General features: G+C 40.8%; 1 long non-coding RNA gene and 1 pseudogene across 3 annotated transcripts in view; one reads left to right on the top strand and one right to left on the bottom strand.

Moving 5' to 3' along the window:
• The window catches only part of LOC137773658 (uncharacterized), a 180,440-nt gene that overhangs the window by 110,293 nt on the left and 44,616 nt on the right, over positions 1-25,531 (bottom strand). For all 3 annotated transcript variants that reach the window (XR_011075713.1, XR_011075712.1, XR_011075714.1), the window contains exon 2: positions 14,935-15,040. This is a non-coding gene — a long non-coding RNA (uncharacterized lncRNA). The remainder of the gene's footprint in view (positions 1-14,934; positions 15,041-25,531) is intronic.
• Positions 15,134-25,531, top strand: part of LOC137773274 (52 kDa repressor of the inhibitor of the protein kinase-like) — a 33,819-nt pseudogene continuing 23,421 nt past the window's right edge.

Genomic DNA, 25,531 nt, shown 5'->3' with positions numbered 1-25,531 from the left:
ATATATTAAAAAAATAAAAAAGAAGTAGCTGGGTCTTCAATAAATGGTACTGGGAAAACTGGCCGGCCACATGCAAAAGAATGAAAGTGGACCCCTATCTTATACCATACACAAAGTGAACTCACAATGGATTAAAGACATGAATGTAAGACCTGAAACCAGAATTCCTAGAAGAAAACACAAGCGATAAGCTAAGCTCCTTGACATTAGTCTTGATGATGATATTTTAGGTTTGACATGAAAAGCAAAGGAAATAAAAGTAGCAATAAACAAATGGGTCTACATCAAACTAAAAAGCTTCTGCAGAGAAAAGGAAACCATCAACAAAATGAAAAGGCAACCTGCTAAATGAGAGAAAATATTTGCAATTCATATATCTAATAAGGGGCTAATATCCAAAATATATGAAGAACTCATACAACTCAATAGCAAAGAAGCCCCAAACGAACAAAAAACAATCCAATTAAAATATGGGCAGAGAATCCGAATAGACATTTTTCCAAAGAAGATATACAGATGGCCAAAAGGTACATGAAAAGGTGATCAACATCACTAATCATTATGTAAATGCAAATCAGAACCACCGTGAGATATTACCTCACACCTGTCAGAATGGCTATTATCAAAAAGACAACAGATAACAGGGCTGGCGAGGACGTAGAGAAAAGGGAACTCTTGTGCACTGTTGGAGGGAACGTAAACTGGTGCAGCCACTAAGGAAAACAGTATGGGGTTTCCTCAAAAAATTAAAAATAGAACTACCATATGATCCAGCAATTCCACTTCTGGGTATTTATCCACAGAAAATGAAAACACTGATTTGAGAAGATATATGCACCCCCATGTTCACTGTAGCATTGTTTACAATAGACAAGACATGAAAACAACCTAAGTGTCCACCAACAAATGAATGGGCGCTATTCCTGTGTGAGCTCAGGTACTGTTTCCTCTAATCATTTTGGGTGGTTCTTTCCCTAGCTTCAGATAGTTTCCTCATACACATACACTGATGATTACTCAACTGATTCCTGATGGGAGACCCTGCTGCAGATCTCCGGGTTTTTCTCTCCGCGCAGCTCTCCTCTTCTCAAGATTCTGTCCGGTGAACTCTATCTGTCTTGCTCTTCTGAGACTCTCAGCTCCATCTCCTCAACTCAAGGAGATCAGCAGGCTCCACTTGTGTTCCCTCTCCTAGTGACACAGCCTGCAAATGAAGGGCAGCAAGCTTGAGCAATTATAGGACTTACTTGTTTCTCATTAGGATCACTATCCTCTGTTACTTGATGTCCAGTGTCTTAAAAAATGTTGCTTCTTGTATTTGTTCTTTTTTTTTTTTTTTTTCTCAAATAGGAGGAGAAATCCAGGCCCTGTTACTCCATCTTGACTGAAAAATGAATTTCTCCTTTTTTTTTTTTAAAGCCATGGCTATATTGGGTTTTTCTATTCCTTCACCGGAACTTAATCCTAACAATCACAGAAGATTATTAGCAACTTGATAAATAGAGAAATAGTAAACTAGAAAAATTTGAATAAATTATTCAGAATGCAACACAGAGAAAAAAAAGAAATAGAAAATATGAAAAGTTATAAGAGACACAGGGATAGAATGAGAAACTGCAAAATACTTCTTGTGTGCCAGTCCTTCCTACTGGGTTTAGTTTTCTTCCTGCTGATGTACATCCTCTTGTAGTTTTTTTCAGTGATGGAAAGACCGTGAGTTATAAATTCTCTCAGGCTCAATTTGTTTGAAATTGTCTTTTAAAAAAAAATAAATTTATTTATTTCATTTACATATTTTTGGCTGTGTTGGATCTTCGTTGCTGTGCGCAGGCTTTCTCTAGTTGCGGCGAGCGGGGGCTACTCTTCGTTGCAGTGTGCGGGCTTTTCACTGCAGTGGCTTCTCTCGTTGTGGAACACGGGCTCTAGGCACGTGGGCTTCAGTAGTTGCGGCACGCGGGCTCTAGAGCGCAGGTTCAGTAGTTGTGGCGCACGGGTTTAGTTGCTCTGCAGCATGTGGGATCTTCCCGGACCAGGTATTGAACCCTTGTCCCCTGCATTGGCAGGCGGATTCTCAACCACTGTGCCACCAGGGAAGCCCCTGTTTGAAATTGTCTTTATTTCACTTTTACTCTTGAATAATAATTTAGCTAGACAGAACCTTCCAGATTGACAACTATGTTCTCCCAATACTCTATTGTCTTCTGGCCTCTAGTAATGCTAATGAGAATTTTGCTGTTTGTTAGTCTAATTATTGTTCCTTTGTAAGTAGTTTACTTTTTATTCTGATTGTTTTAAAAATTCTTTTGTCTTTAGTATCCTGCTGCTTGCTCGTGACCATGTCTCAGAATTTCCTTCATTTTTAAGACTAATATTCCATTGTAAGTGTACACCACATTCTGTTGAACTTCTTAATAATTTTTGAACAAGGGTTCCTGCATTTTCATTTTGCACTTGCCCTGCAATTATGTGGCTAGTTCTGCTTTTATTCTATCACAGAAAACTTTTATCAAAAAGCTGTAAAAGAATATAGGAGGAGAAATTAATAGTGTGTCCTTCACCAAACTATTCCAATAGTCCAACACAAGAATCACTCAGAAAGTTAAACCCTTCACAGATACACAGAGTACCCAGCCCTGGCTCCTGATCCTCGGGTTTTACCTCTCTGCAAGGAGGGCTTCCTTCTTCAAACCAATAGAACGTGAATCTTCATCTCCCCTTGGAGAAACCTGTCCCCTACTCGCTGGTAGCAGTTACGTCCTAGAATTCCCTTCCTACTCATTTCTATACCTCAACCAGTGCAATTCCTAGGACAACCACTTGCAGCAAAACATTTCTCAAGTTAAGCCAGACTCTCACTGGGAGGTAGGGGGCTTCCTGAAGACAGTCCAGGATAAAAGTTGGCTCTCCAAGTTCGGTGCTCTTTGAGATTTCCCTGGTAGTATAATGTGCAAATATGCCTTATTATTTCTGAGTCATCTCAGAAGTAACTCTTGTCTCAGAAGAGACATTAAGTTTCAGAAACATCACAATCAAGATCCATATTGAGGATAAGAAACATTTTTCTCATTACGGAAACTGTGCTCAGACTGCTCCCCAAGGGGATGGCAATACACATCATGATGAGCTGAAGTGACAGGCTGGCCTCTGTCTCCTTCCTAATTCCACAACTTGACCAGAGGCCCACAGCACATTAAAAATGAGCCCTAGCATATATAACTTTTTCAAATAACAGAACTATTTGCTTCTTGATGTCCTTCCTCTGGCCACGTAAAAACCTAGGTGAAGCTTTGACATAAGGGTTTTTCTGTACCTTAGGCAGAACACATATTTAAACAAAACACACTGACGCTGCTTTTTTGTACTACAAAGCAATTCAGAATTAAAGTACTTTCTTAACTTAAAGCGATTCCCAAGGGTTGGAGGATAGGATACTGCAGGGTTATATGTGTGGCGGAGGGGTGCTGCTCAAAACATGTGTTTCGGGTGAATGAGAGTATGTGAGATTGATGACAAAATAATGACAAAATATTTTGGGTGGCAAAATAATCTTTAGCGAAAAGTCTCTTAGGTAGCTGGAGTTCTAAGTATAAATGAAAGAGGTCAGACCTCACGCTAATAAGAATAAAGTTTGGCTTCATGATTTCAGCTAGTGCTTTTCATCTGGTTCTTAAAGATCCTGCAAGTATTTTAGAAGTAATCTGGTTCATATTGTCTGGACTTGGGCTGACCAGCACGGTGGCAACTAGTCACAGGTGGCTTTGGGACCCTTGAAATGTGCTGTGAGGGTAACATTCACACTTGATTTTGAAGACTTAGCACGAGTCTTCTAAGACTTCGTAAGTCTTCACACTTACATATCTCACCAGCCTTAAGAATGATAGCATTTTGTACATATTGGGTTAAAAATATACTATTTAAATGAACTTTGTTTCTTTCTACTTTTTTAATGGGGCTACAGACCACTTAGAATCGCCTTCGTGGCTCTGCCTCTATTAGACAGCGCTGGTCCAGAACCCAGTTAGTTTTTGATACCAACCCATTTGGCTTTGGACCTTTGATGTTCACAGATATGTTCTCATCCCAAAGACCCAGCACAGTTTGCACTCCTCTGAACTCTAATCTCAGAAGTGAGTCCTTTGCTGGTGAGTGGGCCCGGCCTACCCCCAGCAGACGCACCTTGATCCCTCTACAAGTTACTTCCTACACAGACTTCGGGGAAAGGGGAAATCATTTTATTTCTTTGAAGAAAATGCCCCCCTCCTCAATCCAAACTGACATTCCACACCGTGGGGTTTTTCAAGCTGAAATTTGGATCAGAGTGAGGAGTTGAACTGCCAAATCTGGCAGGACGTCTCTTTCTAACGCCAATGAGGCTGTCAACCGTACTATAAATAAATACATGATTTAAAGCCAGGGATGTCTTCCTCAGTGTCTTGGCCAGAGCAGCAGCTACTCACAAAGAGAGAGAGAAGACGTCAGCAAAAGCAGGATTTCACTAGACTTTATTCTGAAGAAGGCAGCTCATTCGCAGTGTCAGGAAGTGCACAGAAAACACCGTGCTCAGTGGATTCAGGTGAGGCTTATTTAATAGATACAAAATTGACTTTGCTGCTGGACGCTAAAGGGCAGAGAGAAGGGAGGCAGAGGGGGGAGACGGAGGCATAAGAATATATGCCGTAGGATTTCATTACTTAAGAATGTTAAGACTATACTCCACGCGTTAAGTTTTTATTTTCTAACGGAAAGGTTTATCTATTTTGTACTTGGTTAATAAATAGTAAGTGTAATTTTACAGTATTTTAAAGTTCATTTGGTGTTGTATTGAGCAAAACATGTGGAACACGATATATAGCTCATGCATTTTTATTGTAAATTTTATTTAATGAAGTTCATGTTGAACTTGTAATTGGAGCTCATAACTAATACATCCTGTGAGGAACAAAAATTTTGGATTCCCACCGTTCTATAACCCTATTATTTAAACATTAAAATCTTACTTAGGATTTTTGTTTAAGGTTGATGTTTCTAGGAGGTTACTATTCTAATGTTTTTCCAAGCTGATTTAGAAACTTTTGATGCATCTTGAGTTGTTCTTGAATTTTTCCTTCTGTGATATGAAATACCCTAATACCCCCTTAAAATGCAAGTGATGGCTAACAGAACTAACATTTTCCTCGAAATCGCTTTATTGTAGTTACTTTGTTGTGTCTGGGAGCAGTGATGGATTTTTCTGGATGTCATCCAAACGTCTTTACCGTGTTTAACATTATAATAGGAGTCTCTTTTTTTTTTTCCCCCACTATAATTTCAGCTCTTGAACGAACTCCAGAATATGTATGGTGCACTGTTTGACACTGCACTGAAGAACACTGGTTGCCTGCCTCCCAACCCCTCCTGAGGGTTAATACTAGGAATTATAAGAAGTAAATGAAATATGGAGCCCGTTTCCTGACCTCCCTCATGGCCTACTTGAGAGAGCCTGAAATAACTACTGAGAAAAAACTATATATATATTTATTTTAGTGCTTCTAAAGATAATTGTGATAATGGTATTTCTCTGCTAGTTAAATTAACTAACTACTTTATTTAGAATAAAAGTCCAGATGAAATCCTATTATTTCAATCTACCTAATGTACCGTTAACATTGAATCAGTATTACAGTCGTGTAGTTATTATTATTGCAATTCAATCTCAATTTTAATATCATATTTATATGTAGCTGAATCATAGCTGAACTTATTATAGCTGTATGTGCCAAGAGCTGCTTACTGCTAATACCTTTAATTTTATGTCTGAGGACTTTCTTTCTGGCCACTGGAGCCTGATTGTTCCAACAATACAAAGGTTAAGCCAGAAGTGCCAGAGAATTAATACCCTCAGGAATGGCCCAAAACCAGTATCAAATGGGGAAGCTGAGGGATAAATGTCACAACTTTCTTACCCCTTCGTGAGTTTAACTTTGAGACATTTTCTGCTCCAGTACTCTATAAACTTTATCACTCGGGGATACTGTTAAAAATTCACATTCTGATTCAGTAGATTTGGGGTGGAGCTTGAGATAATAGTGATAATCCACTTTGAGTAGAAGTTTTACAGTCCCCCAGAATCCCCCAGAGGAATTAAGTTCCATTTGCCTTCAATGGGAAGTTGTTTGATTATTCTCCTTTAGTTTTCTTCTCTTCCCTGTTTCTCACATCTTTATTCTCCTACTAGTGTTTCCTACCTGCATGTGGATCCTTATCTCAGGGTCTGCTTCTGGGGGAACCCAAATCAATAATATACATACACATACAATACTTATCCATACCCTGTTCTATCTATTTAGATCCTAACTGTCTATCGATCTATCATCTATCATCTTGAACACAGCAACACAGTGCAGCTTCTTAAACAATGCAGACAATTGAAGAGCTAGAAGAGAAAGGATAAAGAAATCCAGGAGACAGCAGAAAGAGTAAGCTGATGATCACCAGCTAAACAACTGACTTTGCCTCCTTTGTATGTAGCTGTCAAGAGGATGTGATATTTGGGAACTCTGGTTAAAGAGGAGACTGGGTGGTTAGCTCTGCCTGCACAGACGGTGCCTCTTGAGAAGTCCACAGAGGGACAGCAATTCTGCTAGGAAAGATGGGTGAGGACTTTTCACCTGAGTCTATTATTCAGGACATGCTGTTGGGAGGGTTGGCCATCGGGGTCATGGAAAGAAGGTAGGTCCAATGTTAATACTGGAAAGGAATGAAATCAGCATAAGCAGAGGGACACTGGCCGAGGTGGCAGGGGAGGCAATGCCACACTTCACGCTTGTGGGTCAGCTCTGCAAAGGAGAGGAAGATTAGTGAATGGGCTTTGCAGATGTTCACCCGGGGTTCTTTAGTGACTTTGTGCAGCTGATACAACGTGTGCTACTTATCTTGTGGGAGCAGGATTGAGAGCAAAGCTCTGGACTTCCTCAGCTCAGATCCCACCTCTGCCACTTCCTGGCTATGCCACCTCAGCATGTTCTTCAACCTCTTTAAGCATCAGTTTTCCCATCTAGATAGTGGAGACATAATGCCTATCTCATAGCATGGTAATGAAAATCAAAGGAGATGTTGTGAATAAAGTACCTGTGTTAATAGTTAATAACCAGAGGATAAGAGAGCTGCCCTAATATTGCAAATATACCCAAGAATGCTGGGGAAATGGCGGGTGGTGGTGTTACCTGATTCAGGCATTGTGTACACACACACACACACACACACACACACACACACACGTACATGTTTAATATCATATGCGTAGAAAGCCACTGGAGTGATAATGCCCTGATGACGTCAGTCAGTCCCAGCTATGACAGCCGAAATATCCTCCTACTGCTCTGTGCTATGCATGAAATCACTCTGTGAAATCTCTCTTTGAGCAAAGCAAACACCTGTCCTTGGCGGAACGCAAAGGGAAACTTGGTTTAAAGCTCTTGCTTCCCCTTCTTTTAGAAGTCTGTGGTCCCTGCTAAGATAGCTCCTGCCAAGGCCACTTTTGGTTTCTGAGTCAGGCCATCCATGTGCTCTCAGGGCACAGGCTCAGTCCTGACAGTGTCCCACTGTACCTGAGAGTCTGTGGGCTGAAAGAGAGGAAGAGTCACTTTGTTTTTACCACCAAGACCCACTGATCACACCCAGTGGTCTCACCATTTGCTGTGGCTTCTCTCCACGGTCCTGACAGGTTGATATTCTGGAAGGTCAAGGACGGGTCAGTTCTTAGGACTGTGCAGAAGAGAATCAGTCATTGTTATAATCATTTGATCCCAGCAGTTCTTTCATCTCAGTCTTTTGAAAGCAACTTCCGCTCCTTAACCAAGTTCTGCCCCAGTCTCTTCATGGGCCAAAGACGGTGGATGCTGATGGAAATCACCGATGTGGCCAAAGCTCCCTGGCAGCAGTCTGGTCGGAGGTCATATGGCCTCCTTCCAGTAACAGGTGGCACTTGGCCTCTACTTTTCAAGAGAGTTTGAATCAAGAGACATTCAGGGTAAAACACTGTCACGTTGCTTTTAATTTTCTGTAAAGCTTATTTTCTGTAAGCTATTTGACAGCTGGCTTTTTGACATAAGCTTGTAGGAGTGTCGTAGGTCTCAGAAACAAAGTCTCTGCTCTTTCAGTAGTATGAGTTGACCTTGTTTCAAATTTCAGGATGCCACATAATAGATATACCACACACACACACTTTGTCTCACACAGCCTTACACACACATGTGGAAGTGTGGAAGCAGTCAGAGAAGGAAGCATAAAGAATTTATTATAATTATGAGTAAAATAAGTAGAATCTTATTTACACTATACTACTATTATGAAGGATAATCATCTGTTAGTTAATTAATATGCTGGACTTGAAAGTGGCTCTAACTTGTGCTGAAACATGAAATGTTTGTCCTCCCCCCTCCTCCTTTCCAACTGGGAATAATAAAAGATCCAAGATTCACACACACTTGTGAAATTCAAACACATTTTAAAAGAATCGATAGGCAGCAAATCTAATCTAAAATACTCACATTGAAACCACTGATCAGAGAAATCTAAGTGGTCCTAATTAATGAAGGGACTCAAGCATTCCCTGCTTGGGGGGAATAGCCCAAGTTCCAAGTGCAGACTTGATGTTCATATAATGTGCAAAGACACAGAGTTCAAACACAGAGACCATGGGATGTTGCCTAGAGCTCCACTGATGGCATCAGAAACACAAACATTACATCCGACAGCCGTGTGATATAACACAGCTGACCTATATGGAAGATTTTAACGCTGCCCCTTATTCTCCCTTATGTAAAGGGGTTCAACAGGGTGACCACCCAGGGATACACGCGTGCATTTTCCTTTTAACTTAAGAGTCATATTTGTAGCTCCCCTAGGAAAGAATCAAAGGCCAAGAGTGGGTGACCTGGACTCTTGTTTGGACTGGAGAGCACAGACAGCAGCTGCGGCCTATCACTGAGATTGGCTGCTGACGGGAAAAAGAATTAACAATTTCATCAGATCTTATAGATCAGTAACAACGGAACACCCTTCCCCTAACTGGTGGCCACTGTGGTAGCTACAGTTGGTCTGATTGAAATCAGTATTTTAAAAAAATTTTTAAATGTGGTAAAATACATGGAACATAAAATTTACCGTCTTAATCATTTTTAAGTATACATTTCAGTAGTTTTAAGTACACTCATATTGTTGTGCAAGCAATCTCCAGAACTCTCTTCATTTGCAAACCTGAAACTCTGTACCCATTAAATAATAACTCCCCATTTCCTCTCTCCCCCAGCCCCTGGAAACCACCATTCTATTTTCTGTCTCTGAAGGTGACTACTCTAGGTATCTTACATAAGTGGAATCATACAGTATTTGTCCTTTTGTGATTGGCTTATTTAACTTAGCATAATGTCCTCAAGGTTCATCTATGTTATAGTATGTGTTAGAATTTCCTTCCTTGTAAAGGCTGAATAGTATTCCATTTATGCATATACCACATCTTGATTATCCATTGATCTGCCAATGAACACCTGGATTGCTTCCATCTTTCGGCTGTTGTGAATAATGCTGCTATAAACATTGGCCTATGAAATCAGCATTTTTAATTACAATGGTAAAAGGCTCAAATTCCATTTCATGACTAACTTACTGTCTGATCCTCAAGAAATGGTGTTTTGTAGAGAGTGTAAAATCACTCTATTTCAGGAAGCCCTTTTGGCCCATGATCCTCACTGATATGGCTGAGGGGGTGTTAGGAAATCTATGGGCATGGAGCAGAAATGAAACTAATTGGTCTATAAATCTATCTCAGTTTTAATCTCCAGCTCCTTAGCACTAAATTTCATTGTTCCAGCAAGATGCACTGAATGAGAAATATTACTCAAGAGTTCTACCCTTGTTGATACAACAGTATTGGCTAATACTTGCAAAGTGCTTAAAATGTTCCAAACACCATTCTTAACTATTACACTATCAGTATCCCTGCTGTACAAATAGGAAATGAGTCAGAGAGTGGCAAGGCACCTGGCCCAGAGGTACACAGCTAGTCAGGTATTTAAACCCCAGTAGTTTTGCTCCAGAATTCATGCACTTTACCACCACATTACACTGTATCTCATTTTTTCACATATATGAATAGGTGTGTGTGGGTGTATGTCTGTAATTGTTACTTTTTTGACAACCAGCAATGAAAGAAGGCCCCTTAGAACTCCAAAATGATAATTCTAGAAAATGGTGCAACAACATGTGATAGAAAATACTCTGGTTTTGTAACTGAACACAACTTTGAATCCTAGCTCTCCCATCAACTGTCTGGTAACATTGACCAAGTGTTTTATCCTCTTGACTTTAGTTTCCTCACCCGGAAATGGGAGCAATATAATATCTACTTGGCTTAGTTGTCAACATTTAAGGAAATAATGTCTATAAAATACTTAGCTCCTGGTAGGTACTCAATAAATGCTAGTTCTCTTAACTTTTATGAGGCAAGAGAAGAATGTGATCTCAAAAAAGTGATATGTGTTTTCATAACAACCTACACTGCATAAACACATTAATTACCACTTTATTTTTCTATGTACAAGGTACTTAATTAGATGGCCTCGTCTCTCTTTTGCATTCTGCCAGAGTCTGTTCAGAAATACAAGAGACATGCTATGTTGGATACCTAACGGTAGGTCCTGATAAAAATCAACCCCGTATTTTCTTCAAGTGGGGAAGGAACTCCAAATGCCAGGATCAGGGGCACAGCTAATGGGCTGTACCTGTATCCTCCTTCCCTTTGTTCCAGAATACCACGACTTTGAGCACTCATCATAAATCAGCCTTCACTGCCAGCACAGAAAGAACTGCCTCCCAGCCTTGACCCAAGGCCATCATTGTGTAATCATGTCTTGACAGCCTTATAATCAAATTCTTGCCTCTTCCCTTGATTTGATTTTTTTTAATGGTGTAACAATTTGGTTAGTAGAAAATGCTATAAAATCCACTATTTTATTGATAAAACAATACTCACATGGAAGCTAAGATATTATTTGTCCACTTAGCTCAGTTGATTCAAGAATGATCATACTTGGTAGGATAGTGCTGCACAAGGAAAGATTTCTTCAAATTGCCCCAAGACGCTTTGCTTTGAAGACATGCAGTGAGGCACTAAGGGGACCAATGAGATGCACACACATCCAGGCCTGCCCCTCTCAAAAGAAGACTTTCCAGACAGCAGAGAAGGAGTTTCTTCATAGAGACTGAAAGATAGTGTATGTCCCCATGTGGACATACTTGCATCTTTACACATGTATATGAAACAAATATATGTCTCATGTAGTTTCTCACTATCTCTATTATTTTAGAGCAGTTTAAGGTTCACAGCAAAACTGAGAGGAAGGAAGATATGGAGGTATCCCCTATAACCCACACGTGCTCAGACTCCCCCACTATCAGCCTCCTCCACCAGAGAGCTACATTTGTTACTGCTGATGAACCTACACTGACACATCATTATCACCCAAAGACCAAGGTTTGCATTAGGGTTCACCTTTGGTGTTGTATATTCTATGGGTTTGAACAGCTGTATAATGATGTGAATGTATAATGTCTAATGACAATGGAAGTGTGGGTTGTCTTTCCTCATTGCTCTCTCCTGTTTATTACCTGAGATGAAAAGTTGAAAGGCCAGTATCCCGTTAAGCTGTATGGAGGGGCTGGTGCTTTCCTGAATGGAAGAACTAACTGGAAAAACTACCATTTTCCAGAGTTGGATCATCATTTCTGACTTTTAAGATGTGGCCACCAGCTCTGTTTTTGTGTGCTGTGGTAGTTCATGATTTCTGATGTCTTTTCTCGAACAAGTAGGTCCCTCCTTGGGAGTGAGTAGAATGTCTCCTGCCAACACTTAAGTCAGATCATGTTTTTCCCTTAGGCCAACTCTGCTTACAACTGTTCTTGAACTATTCAGTTATTGCTATAAAGCACTATTCACACATTTTAAAGGGTAATAATCACTGAGCATTTGCATTTTTTAAGTTCTCAGGACCACTTTTCTTAGTTATCTGCACTGTCTGCTATTAGGGCATATTCTCATTGCAGAGATGAAACCAAGCATGAGATAGGGTAGTGACTGGCTCAGAGGTTAAGGTGAATTTTGGTTCAAGGTGAGAATTCACAGGCTTTGGTCCATTGAGCCATGTTTCCCATGCTTACATATCTGTGAAACAGCAGCTATGAGGTGAAACTCTGAGAAACATTCTCAGTAAAGTTGAAGATTTTAAAAGATCCAACCTCCCCCTTCCCCCTCTTCTTTTGATAAAGCATCTGTTACACTCCTAGTAGCATCTGTCACCTGTCTTCCTTGGCTTGAATACCTTGTGACGGGGTGCTCACTGTCTCAAAGCAACTCATCTCAGATCCAAGTATCTCTTCTTGACAAAAGGTGTTCCTTCTTTAGGTAGAACCCTGTGTCCCTGAGAGTCTGCTTCTTGGTCCTTGAAACTTGGCCAGCATTTTGGGACAAAGAGTTTCAGAAATAATTTTTAAAAGGGAAATGGTTGCACGCCTGAGTAGCTAGATCACTGCTTTTGAAGTTCATGAGCTTTATTCGTATAATTGATAAATCAGGTTAGTTCTCTGTTTCTCAGGGTATCATCTCTTTTCTTTTTACCTCTGTCATTTTCTTCTATTTTCTGCCTGGTGTCTTCCTTCTCTTGTAGATGTTTCTATCGTTTTCTCTGTCTCTCAGGTTTATATTTCTCCCTGTGGTGTTTTTCTATTTTTCTCTTTTTGCTTCTTTGCCTTTTCCCCTATTTGCCTTTTCCGTCAATTTTAATGAATATTTATTAGATACCTATTTCAGACTAAGGAGTGTGCTAAGTGCGTAAGGAAATATAGGGAAAGCCTTTGCCTTTCAAGAAAATAAGCTCTTCTGTAGAATCTGGTATCTCTCCTTTAATTAACCACAATAAAAAACTGTTATTTTTCCTGGCTTTGACTTTTGTTCCTCATAGTTAACTGGAAAAAAAGGCAAATTGAACATGTTCTATTTCTTATTGGAAGGAACAAAAAGATAATCTAAGTGGGTTTATTTTTTGTACCTTTATGTGACACTAAATTAATTTTTTCACTTTTTACATCAATGGGACTTGGTTGAAAAACATGTTTTTTCTTCATCCCTGCATTACTCCCTTTTCTTTGACATGAGAAAAATGTTAGGAATAAGGCTCAAGTGCTCTAGAGACCCTATTGGTTTCTCTATGTTATCAGTAAGCAATGGCATACGGTTGGCTTATATTCAACACCAGTTGGTTTTTCACAGAGTGAATTGTATGAATCCAGTAGTCCTCAACTTGAGCCTGCATCAGAATCACCTAGAAGGCCGGTTAAAGCACCCATTTCTGGGTCCTACACACCAGTTTCTGATTCAGCAAGTCTGGGGTGGGGTCTGAGAATCTGTTTCTCTAACAAGTTCTGGAGTGATGCTACAGGTCTGGGGACTGCATTTTGAGACCCACTGTATTCAACTGAACTTCGAATAGTAAAGAGACGGTTTTGGCAGTAGGGGATTGGTGGCAGGTCTATTCACCTATGCTCATTTTTAGGGTTCAGAACAGTGAAACTTAAAATAAAAATATTATTTCAGGGGCTTCCTTGGTGGCGCAGTGGTTGAGAATCTGTCTGCCAATGCAGGGGACACGGGTTCGAGCCCTGGTCTGGGAAGATCCCACATGCCACGGCGCGACTAGGCCCGTGAGCCACAACTACTGAGCCTGCGCGTCTGGAGCCTGTGCTCCGCAACAAGAGAGGCCGCGATAGTGAGAGGCCCGCGCACCGCGATGAAGAGTGGCCCCGCTTGCCACAACTAGAGAAAGCCCTCGCACAGAAACGAAGACCCAACACAGCCATAAATAAATAAATAAACAAACAAACAAACAAACAAACAAACAAACAAATACTGCTGGTTAGAAAACGAAAAAAAAAAACCTGCAGGAAAGAAGTGTGGACTTCTTAGTAAAAAAAATATATATATTATTTCATACACTGTTCTTATATAAATGTTTTTCTCTGAGTGAAGAAAAGGATTCTTCTCCAGAGTCTCAGAACCTCAGCCTGGCACAGATCCAAAGGGCAGGAGGAGCCTTCCTCGGATGCTACTTAGTGTTTGCACACTTCTCTCCAACTGTGCCACGCCCTGCTAGCCAGTTTTAGGTCAACTCTGCGATACTGTTTTTCTAAGCAAAGGAGCAAAAACATGAGCATGATTCAGGTTATAAAATGTTGATTTTAAGGACCTCCTGCTCTCACTGTTTTGGTAATTTAAAGAAATCTAATCTCCGTAAACTACCCTGCTGTGACTTTCCCTGATATCATGTTTGTTTGAGTTTTGGATTCAACAGTAAGATCATGATTTAAAAGAAAAAAAACAGCAACCTTAAAAGTCAGGTTTCTTCTAGACCCAGGCTGTAGAAAGGCCAGCTGTTGTGGGCGTGGACATCCGTCCCTGTACACGCGTGTGTGGTGTGTGCACATCCTTGCAAAGGGCAGGTGTGCAGGGGAGGAGTGGAGAGCTCTGGCACTACCCAACTCACGAAACATACAAATACTTTATCGTTTAACATCCCTGAGGATCAGGACAATGGCTGGGCTCGGTGACACAGGAAAGAATTTTAGAATTTAAAATTTCCTGCAAATCATAGTTAAATGTTATTTAATAAATTTAAACTTCCAAGAAAACATTTCTATTAACTTGCTGATTTCCTGTCCATCCCAGTAATAGCAAACTTACTGCAGTGGTTCTCAAATGAGAACCTTTTTGATTTTCCGAGACAAACTGTAAGTTATTACACTACTTCCCATCTGAACCATAAAAAAATTCATTGTGAGTATTGAGAATATTTCACTTACAAATGTTACACTATCTTTTTTTTTTAATGTATTCAGCAGACTTACCTTCAGACCCCAGTTTAGTGGTGCAGAGAACACTTCATTTCAATTCATTTAGTCTTGTCTGTAGGTACGTTGGTAGAACTGGAGAGATTCTGACACATACACTTGCCTGGGAGAGAGGAGATTTAAAATGTTACAACCAAAGAACAGCAGGATGGGATGTCCGAACTCTATTCCAAAGTACCTTTGTAATTTTCTCAAGATGCGAATACCACAGCAGATCACTTCGCCCATTGTCTTCTTTGGTCTTTCAAAGAACCTCAGTTTCTGGGACAAGGACAGAGACCCTGGAGACAATCTAACTAATCAGGAAGGTAATTTCTTGTTCCAGAACCAGGCTATCCCAGAATAAAGTGAGTCTTGTTCTCTTTGATGACTATTCGTAATCTGTGCATTGAATCATGAATAAATATCTGAACTTACCAAATTCTGAGCACCTCAGATCTGATTTCAAAAATTACAAATGCACAGAGCTTACCCTGAAATATTCTGGTGTAACATATGAGGTAAGGCTCAGGCATCAGGATCTTTTAAAAGTTGATTCTAGTGGTTTGGGAACCACTCTGGTATGAGAACACAGAGGGGAAAGCCACTGATTTTCCAGGGGGCAGGAGAAAACAAGGTCTGGGAAGACTTCACAGAGAAGATGGCATTTAAGCTGGGCTTAGAAGCATGAATATGACTTCGACAAATGCATGAGGCTTTTCTAGGTAGAGGGGAAACCACAGTAGGTCCTGGGAGGTGTAAGAATTCACGGCATGTTTGGGGAAGCAGGGCAGCATGCAGTAATCACATGGGGCTACATCAGAGGATGTATGCGGACTGAGTAGGAAAGAAGGGAGGGTGGGAAAAGTAGACTGGGGGCCAAGGACACACTCTCTTGAGTGTTATGTAAGAAATTTGAATTTTGGTGCAGGCAGTGGACAATCATCAACAATTTTTATTTTAAGGAATGCTTTTTAAAATTACTTAATTAATTCTTTTTTAAGGAATGATTTTTAAAAAAGGAATCTGTATTCTAGAAATGTAATTTGTGAAATAGCATGGAAGAAAAAGTGTAGTAAAAAGAAATGGAAAACAGAGTCTTCATTAGTGAGGCTATCCAATAGACCAGATAAGAAATAGTCAGGGTCTGATTTTAAAAAGTGGCAGCGAGAATGAGCAATGGATTTGAGACACACTTGCAGGAAGAGTTTACGTGCCTAAGTAAGAAGGAAGAAATGAAGATGGTGTCCATTTTCCTGACACAGTGGATGAAGTAGGAGGTAATACTTTTGACCAAGCTAAGAAATAAGAAGAGGAATCCAGTTGGTAACTGTTGAGTTGGAGATGCCAGGGTAAGGATGCCCAGTAGTAAGGTACCAGTGGGGCTGAGTTTCAGGCAAGAAGTCTAGGGTGGGGACACAGGTCTGGAAGTACTCAGTGACTATGTGACGTCATAGCAGGGGGTCCCAGGAGAGTCTGGAGTGAGGGATGAGAAACTGACAGTGGTGAGACCCTGGAACCGCCAGTCTTTAAAGGGTAGGCAGAGGGAGAGGAACTAATATGGAGATGGAGAAGGAAAGAGTTATCAGAGAAGAAGGGGAAAAAAACCAAAATAACTTCAAAAATGGACAACTAAGGTAGTCAAGGGAGAAAAGTTGCAGAAAGAAGGAAGGGATCAACAAGAAAAGTGACTTGATCTCCTTAACGGGTCATTGAAGAATCTGCAAGAACAGTCTAGCTCTAGCTCAGCTAAGGAAGTGATTTGGCTTCCAGTGTTGCAGGATGGGTGAGATTTAAGTGAGTAGGGAAGTGAATGGGACTTTCCAATGGGAAAGACAGTCAAGGTGTAGAATTGGAAGGAGTCGGGTCCCAGAGGACGGGGTAGAGGAATGGAGATGGCTACAGGGGGATGATTATACCTATTTAAATGTGCAGGGACTTACCTGGTGGTGCAGTGGTTAAGAATCCGCCTGCCAATGCAGGGGACATGGGTTTGTGCCCTGGTCCAGAAGGATCCCACATGCCGTGGAGCAACTAAGCCAGTGCACCACAGCTACTGCGCCTGTGCTCTAGAGCCCACAAGCCACAATTATGGAGCCCGAGTGCCATAACTACTGAAGCCTGAGAGCCTCGGGCCTGTGCTCCACAACAAAGCGAAGCCACCGCAATGAGAAGCCTGCGCATAGCAACGAAGAGTAGCCCCCTCCCACCATAACTAGAGAAAGCCCGCACATAGCAACGAAGACCCAATGCAGCCAAAAATAAAAATAAAATAAAATTTATTAAAAAAATGTGCATAGGACAAGAAAGGAGATTAAAATACACAAATGAATGATGGCAGCAATGTTAAGGAACTGGCTGGGTTATGGGAGATATTTTCTCTTTCTTAATTTTTCTATGTTGCTGTTTTACATATTTTTGCAGTTCTTTTACCTCACTTTTATATTGGAAGATGAACTATATTTTTAAGAGCCATTTGAAGGAACAGCCTTAGAAAAGAGTAGACACCTCTTCTAAGATAGGAAGAAAGATGGTAAGAGTATCTGTAGCTATAGATGACTTGGGAAGCAGAGGGAAGGGAATTTAGGAAGTTCATCCCAGATGGTCTTTGTGATGCTTGTCCTGCTTTCTAAGTGGAATTAATGACTCTTCCCCTACTCTCCCTTTGCCCTATACATCTATGCATTAATTCACCTACATGGTTTGACTGCCCTTACTTGTTTTCCTGTCTGTTTAATCTCCCTCTACCCAGCTATAAGCCCCTCCAGGGTAGAGATCACAACTTATTTGTCTTTATGTTCCAAAAACTTAGCATAATTCCTGCCTCATAGCAGGTACCAAATGAATTCTTATTGAAAATACTCCCTTTTCTTAAGAAAAGAACTTAGCTCACCCTCTGAGAGTAAAGGGGGTAAGAATAGGGTGAGAACTTAAGAAAAGAAGTTACGTTCAGAAACAACCGTGCTGGAGAAGGGCAAAGTGACTGGCGAAGGATCCGTATAAGGATTCTTGGGTAAAAGTCTGCTCTAGAGGAGACAGGGGTGTTTCATCACATTCGTTTCAGAGCAGCATTAGCAGCAGTAAGGGAATGACGCAGGCACTACCTTGTAAGAGCAAAAATCCAAGTTGAGGCTTTCAGAGACACTTGATAGTTACCAAGAAGTCTCCTAAGACTTCCTCTCACACTCTGGTGAGTGCAGAGCCCTGAAGTCAGGACATCCACAGCCCCCCTCATCCTAAGAGGCACTCTTCAGAGTGTCAAGGCACGTGATGCGTGTGCTGTGACCGCCCCCTCGCAGCCACTGGGCACAGGAACAATCAGAACGCCCCCTCTGCTGGAGAAGGTCACAGTCCAAGAAGACAGGTAAACCAAAAGTTGGAAGCACACACAGCTCTCAAGGATGCCAACTGGCTTTGCCGTGTCGGGTGATTTCTTACATTCCCTCGGCCAAGTCTCCTGTTTTGTAACAAATTCAGTCAAGGGTTTTACTGGAGTAGACAAGCATGAAATGAATTTTCCAGAGAAGTTTCTGAAGTGGGGGAAAGTTCATGGCTCGAAAGCACCGGTGGGTAATGAAACGAGACTGTGAACTTCTGTTTTTCTTTATAAAAAAGAAAAAAGAGAGTTTTCCAGGTTTTAAAATCTGAATCTAAAACTTGTGCTGTGTCCTCAGCTCTCAGCCCATCTTATTCTCTAACCCTGGTGTTGCAAGCTTATTTTATGCTGCTTCAAAGCTGCCCAAGTGGGTGACCTGGTCCCACTGAGCACCAGGATATGGGGTGGAAGACACGCAGGCTAGCCTCCCTTTGCCAGGGACCTCTGCTTTGTGACTCCTCGGTCACAGCTACCCAAAGGAACTCACTGAGGGCAAACCTATTGAAGGCTGCTTGCCTTAACCAGCTGGTAATCCCTCATTATAAGTCTTTATTAGACCATTGTTTATTATTAGGAACTCATCTTTCACTCACCTAAAACCAAATGCTAGTTTTAAGGATGAAGAAGCAAAACTAAAACCAATCTGGCCATCACTCTCTGCTTTGGGCATTACCAACTCAGCCCTTGTCTTTGATATACAATCAAATACAAATGAATGTTAGGCTCCCAGACTTAGGAGAAAAAAATAAAATAAAGTAGAAATACAGCTTTATAAAACAAACAAATGAAAATGCTTTGATTCATCCTAGGTCCACCACCCATCCAATCTGCTGGTTCTCAAACCTGGTTTCACTGTCTGACCTTGAGTAAGTTATTTAATAAGTTACTGGAACTCAACCTATTATAATACTACTTATTTGGAAGGGTTGTTGTGAGAATTAAGTTAAGTATAGAGCACGTAACCCTTGATAAATGTCTGTTTCCGTTACCTTCAAACTGCCTCTTGGAATTACTCCTATATCTCTATTAAAATTGCCATATGATCCAGCAATCCCACTCCTGGGCATATATCCAGACAAAACTATAATTCCAAAAGATATATACACCCCGATGTTCATAGCAGCAGTATTTACAATAGCCAAGACATGGAAACAACCTAAATGTCCATTGACAGATGAATGGATAAAGATAATGTGCTGTATATATGTGTATATACACACACACATATACATACAGTGGAATATTACTCAGCCATAAAAAAGAACGAAATAATACAATTTGCAGCAACATGGATGGGCCTAGAGATGATCATACTAAGTGAAGTAAGTCAGAAAGAAAAAGACAAATACCATACTTATCTGTGGAATTTAAAATACGACACAAATGAACATATCTACAAAATAGAAACAGACTCACAGATTATAGAGAACAGACTTGCGGTTGCCAAGTGGGAGGGAGTGTGGGGAGGTAAGGATTGGGAGTTTGAGATTAGCAGATGCAGACTAGTTGTATAGGATGGATAAACAACAAGGTCCTACTGTTTAGCACAGGGAACTATATTCAATATCCTGTGATAAACCATAATGGAAAAGAATAGGAAAAAGAATATATATATGTATAACTGAATCACTTTGCTGTACAGGAGAAATTAACACAACATTGTAAATCAACTATACTTCAATAAAATAAAAATAAAATAAAATTACCATCATCAGAATGCAGATCTTTAATTTATTACATTTTACATCCTTATTGCAGAAATGGCATCATGATAAGAACTCGAGCTTACCTCCTTGCAACCCACCTTGCCTTATGCCATCAATCCTTTCCCTTCCTAAAACATCACTTCCTTCATGTCGCCCTTGCTTGAGGTTTTCTCCAGCTTCTTACTGCCTTCTCACCCTGCAGCCTGGAGTTTAAAACCCACAGCCGCTTCATGCCATTCATTTCCTATGACTATTCTAAATGTTTCCGTTTCAATCAGGGTACCCTTTAAAACTTTTTCCTAGGGATAGGGAAGTCTAACTTATTTTTTCTACCTATTTGTTTTGTTTTTGTGCATGTGTCTCTCTTCACACTTTCTCCCCAGTGCTCACATCTGTCTCTATCAAAATCCACTGCATCCAACAAGATTTAGCTGAAGTCCAGCTCAGTCCATAGAGTAATTCCTGCTTCTCCAGCCCACACCGACCCTCAGCCTCTTGCTGAACTCTGACCGCCCTGAGAGTCCTCATCACGGTCTCACGCTTTCCACAGCAGAGGCACACTGCAGAACATGGAAATCCCGAGTACACGCAGGTAAATACTGACCGTCATTTTCTTGATCGCACAGCCCAAGAGACCGAGCTCAAGTGGTTAAACTAACTCAGGAATGGCCCCTCTTCAGCAAACTCTGCCTTCCTTTCCTTGCCCTTCCTTCTTCCCTCTTTTGCTTCTTTTCTTCCAGTAAAAAAGTATTTTAGGGCTTCCCTGGTGGCGCAGTGGTTGAGAGTCTGCCTGCCAATGCAGGGGACACGGGATCGAGCCCTGGTCTGGGAAGATCCCACATGCCGCGGAGCAGCTGTGCCCGTGAGCCACAACTGCTGAGCCTGCGCATCTGGAGCCTGTGCTCCGCAACAAGAGAGGCCGCGATAGTGAGAGGCCCGCACACCGCAATGAAGAGTGGCCCCCACTTGCCACAACTAGAGAAAGCCCTCACACAGAAACTAAGACCCAACACAGCCATAAATAAACATAAAAAAATTTTTAAAAAAGTATTTTATATTGACTCTTTTATCCTGATCCGCAACATCTTATATTTAATTTACCATTTTTCCCCTACGTTTTAGAGGTACTTCTTTGACATTTTCAAGAGTGTTAAATGTAATATCTTCACCTGACCTTCAGCTTTTCAGGCATTGTTTCAAGTCGGGATTTAGAATTGCTGAGTTGTATGTTTGAAGCAACACACCTGTTAGTTGAAAATTTGTTTTATTTTTTACTTTAGAATTATACACAAAATTTTTTTGATGATACAGTGTGTCACAAAACACAGATGGTTTAGCATCCATTTATATTATGAGCTCATAGCATTACATCAGTGTTTCATAGATACAAGTTCATATCCCAAGGTATTGTTGCAATGAGTTCCATATCAGCATCTTTATTTTGTAATTCTTGAGAAGAAGAAGAGTTAGTATCACATAGTCTTGGGATCAATGTATTTGAAATAAAACTGTTAATTTTGTAGCATTTTTAGAATTCCAATGATTGAAAATCACGTACAAGCAACCCTAACCCTTCCACAGCATTGTTCACATTCTAAATTCAGATAAAATAAAATTCACAAAACAGACAGAAAATAGAAAAAAACTAAATTTTGCTAGTGAAACTCTGATAGGTCTCATAACTTAATCTTTGATTTTTTGCCATTGTTAAGGGATATACTGTTGAAAAGCTAAGACTTAAAAGCTTAGGATCTCCCTCTAATCTATTAAAGTTCCATATTCTCTTTGAACAGAAGTTGCAAATGAAACATGCTCCTTACTCTAATGCTCAGATACTTTACCAAGGAGTAGACTGGCAAACAATCAAGGAAAACCAAATGGCTTGAATAATCTAAAAACTGATTTATTCACTCAACAAATACTTATTGAACATCTATTGTGGACAGTCATTGTTCTAGACAGCAGTGATGCAGGTATGAATAAGACAGAGCAAGTCCTTACTCTTATGGAGCTCACATTCTTGTGGGAGATGAATGACAGCAAATGAGAAAACAAGCCTATAATTACAACCTGTAGTAAGGGCTTTAATGGGAATGAACTGGGTGTGCTGATGAGAGAGAGCACTTCCTTTGAACAGAGTCGTCAGGGAGGTTTGATCTAAGGAGCTAACAGTAACGTATAAACTGAGACAAATAAGAAGGTGCCAGATAAGCAAAGGGATAGAGGGAGAGCATCTTGCCATATTGAAGGAGCAAGAAGACAGCCAACATGGCTGGGAGAGAGGAAGTGAGGGAGAAAAATGGTTTAAGGTGACAAGGAGTTAGGTAGGGGCCAAGTTAACTGGAGTCTTGCAAGCTGGGGAACAGAAGTGCATTTTATTCTAAGTGCTTTTGGAAGGGAAATACCTGGTTTGTTTAAAGCATGGAAATGACATGCTCTGATTTATATTTTTAAAAAATCTCTCTGGTTGCTGTGTGGAAGTGGATTGTTCGTGGGGAGAAGCGGAAGTAGGGAGACATTCAGAGGCAACTGCAGTCGTCAAAGTGACGATCATGGTTTGGATTAGCATGATAGCAATGAAGATAAGGTGAGGTGGATGGATTTGAGATCTATTTTGAAGATGAAGCTACCAGACTCACTGATGGATTAGAAAAAAAAAAAGAAAAATCAAGGCTTGAACTGCCGAGTGGGTAGTGAGGCCATCATCGAAGACTGGGAAGACTGGGAAGGAAGAGGATGGAGGGTAGGAGAAAATTAACTATATTTGCCATACCTCTTAGTGAGCCAAATGGAGGTAATGAATACAAAATTGGATATCCAAGTCTGGAGCTCAGAGGAGAGTTCAGGAATGAATGAGAACCTGGGAGTCATGGCATATCAATGACATCTCAAGCCTTAGGATAGGAAGGATTATTTCCCTAGAAAGACAATGTAGGTAGAGAAGAGGGCCTGGAACTCTGCCCTGGGGGCCCTACAACATATTAGAGACTAAGCTGAAAAGGAGGCTTCATCAGAGAAGATGCAAAGAACTGCCAGAGAGATGAGGAAAACCAGGTAAATACAGACTAAGAGACATGAGAGGTTCCAGTAGAGGAAGTGGTCAGCTGTCGTAAAAGATACTGAGGGACTGGGTCAGAGAAGGACCTTGAAAAGAGTCTGGGATTTGGCAACATGGACGTTTTCCGGGATGTGGACAAGAATATCTTAGGAAAATCCGCAGGGGTGACGAAGTGGGTACAGAAACCATAGATAACTCTGTTGAGAATTTTGCTACAAAAGGGAGAAGAGAAAAAAGGCAGAAGCTGGAAGGGGATGTGGGGTTAAAGGACATTTTTGTTTGTTTGTATGTTTTGCTTTGTTTTGTTTTAAGATGAGAGACAGACAAGTGATTAGTATTCCAGAGGGAATGATCTAGAAGGGCTGCAAGCCTGCTAATGCAGGAAGGAGGGTACTTACAGGAGTGACGCCAGCCCTCAGTGGTGGAGCTAATTATACTGCCCAAGTGAAAGCAGACACTACCACACCTAGGAAATGTTCAGGTCTCAAACGTGTATTCTAAGACAAATCTTTTGCCTTCCGTAATAAAAATATAAAGTCTGGGTAAAAGGGTTGCAATTTGTTTTCTATAATTCCTAAAATCACAGAGCAGGGATATAAAGAAGCATCTTTAACACTCGTATTCATACCTATCTACCTTCTGTTTTTGTTTCTTCCACTTATTATTTGTAGCAGCTTTTAATCAGACAAGAATCCAAAACTTGCTAAAGTGTTTTCAAAGCTTCCTCCAGCTTAAAGGTGGAAACACATTCCCCAGACCCCAGACCCCCTGCCACCTTGGGAAATGTCAGAAAATAAAAGGACTTTATTTTCTCAAATGAAATGGCTCTAAGTTTAGAGAGCAATTAAATATGAACTTAGCTAAGGAAACAAACAAAAAAGAAAAAGTGAATAAAATGAAAGGCAGAAGGAGTACAGTTTTAGAAAAATTATTGAAAAACTTCTGACAAATTAATAGTGTACTTTTAAATCATGATTCCACCATATAAATGAGAGTGAGACCTGAATCTGGAAAAATCCCATTGAGCCATCAGGACAATATACAAAAGGAAATGTGTTGTTTGGGGACTAAAGGGTACACAGAAAATTGTACGTTTATGGTGCAGCTTGGATACAGTGAATATGAAACTTGGCACTTTCTTTAAGTGTAATTAGGAGATTGGAATGGATTCAAAGATTAGACACTGCTACCAAAAACTAAATCGATAAACAGTCACACTAAGTTTCCATTTCCATCTCTGATCTCTCTCCAACCTTCCACCACCACCAGAATATCCCTGTTCTCAATCTTATGATCTGAACCCCATTTTCTAACCTACGATATATGTTCCCACCAGTTCCTAAAGACCAGTGCTTGGGGTGAGGGTGGTGGGCTAGAGAGATACAAATTTTAAAGACAGCTTCAAATTTCTAATTTCATATTTTCATTTGAGGAAGCAATACCATTGCTTTTTCCTTCATGAAATCTTTCCCAATCTTTCCAGCAGGAAGTAATCTCTCTCTTCCTTAAACTTCCATAGCACCATATCCGTGCCACTTTTTACGTGTTCTCATGTATATATGGTTATTTTTAGTTATTTTTAGTTTACCCTATTGGGTAAACCCTGGATGGAAGGGTTCAGGCTTTTAGATCTTAATATTTCCTATTGCACTTAACACAATGCCTCGTATTCAGTAAGTATTGAATAAATATTTAAATATTGGCTGAAAAGTTTTACAAGATTTTTATGAGATGAAGGTGTCTGATTCAGGGTAAAACTACAGTGTGTTTGGATTGGAAGATTGCTGTTCAGCTCTTTACTAGCAGAGCCATCGCTCTGCACGACCTCGGGGCACTGCTGGCACTGAGCTCTGTGTGAGTGGAGGCCCCAGATCTTTGTAACAAAGTGTCCCCTTTTACTACTGAGGCCTTTCATTGCTACAGGGTTACATCCTTCACTGCACACCCTCAAGGTATGAGGAGGGCAGCATAACAGAATGAGTAAAAGCATGGACTCTGGTGCCAGACAGCTTGGGTTCCATAGTCTCCCACTCAGACCTCCCTTCAAGAGAAAGGGGCAGAGCCCCCAGCGGCTGCTTTGGATCCCCTGCAGCATTGGTGGCAGACCACACTTCTATTAGACTCCGCGCAGCTGTGACTGAGCAACATGAGGCTGTGAAACTCGACCATTCATGCTATGTGAGGGAATCTCCCACTTTGACCCAGGGACTCCCCATCCATCAGTCTGTCTGAGGCTTTCCCAGATCTGCACAGGAGTCTGAGGCTCTCGCTACCCAGTCCTTCCTTCCTTCTTGCCTTTCACAAATATCACACCTGCATCTCAGTCTGAAGCGGGTCCCTGCCCACTCCTCCTGCCTCTTTATCTGTCATAGATGTTTGTCCCAGTAAACCTCATCTGTGTCTACTCTCACCCTGGTATTTGTTCTCAGAGAACCTATAAGGATACAAGTTCAAATCTTGGCTCTTTTATTTTAT

Source organism: Eschrichtius robustus, chromosome 12 (assembly GCF_028021215.1).
Source record: "Eschrichtius robustus isolate mEscRob2 chromosome 12, mEscRob2.pri, whole genome shotgun sequence".
Lineage (NCBI taxonomy): Eukaryota > Metazoa > Chordata > Mammalia > Artiodactyla > Eschrichtiidae > Eschrichtius > Eschrichtius robustus.
The sequence above is the reverse complement of the archived record's forward strand: the minus strand, read 5'-3'. Positions and strand labels throughout refer to the sequence as shown.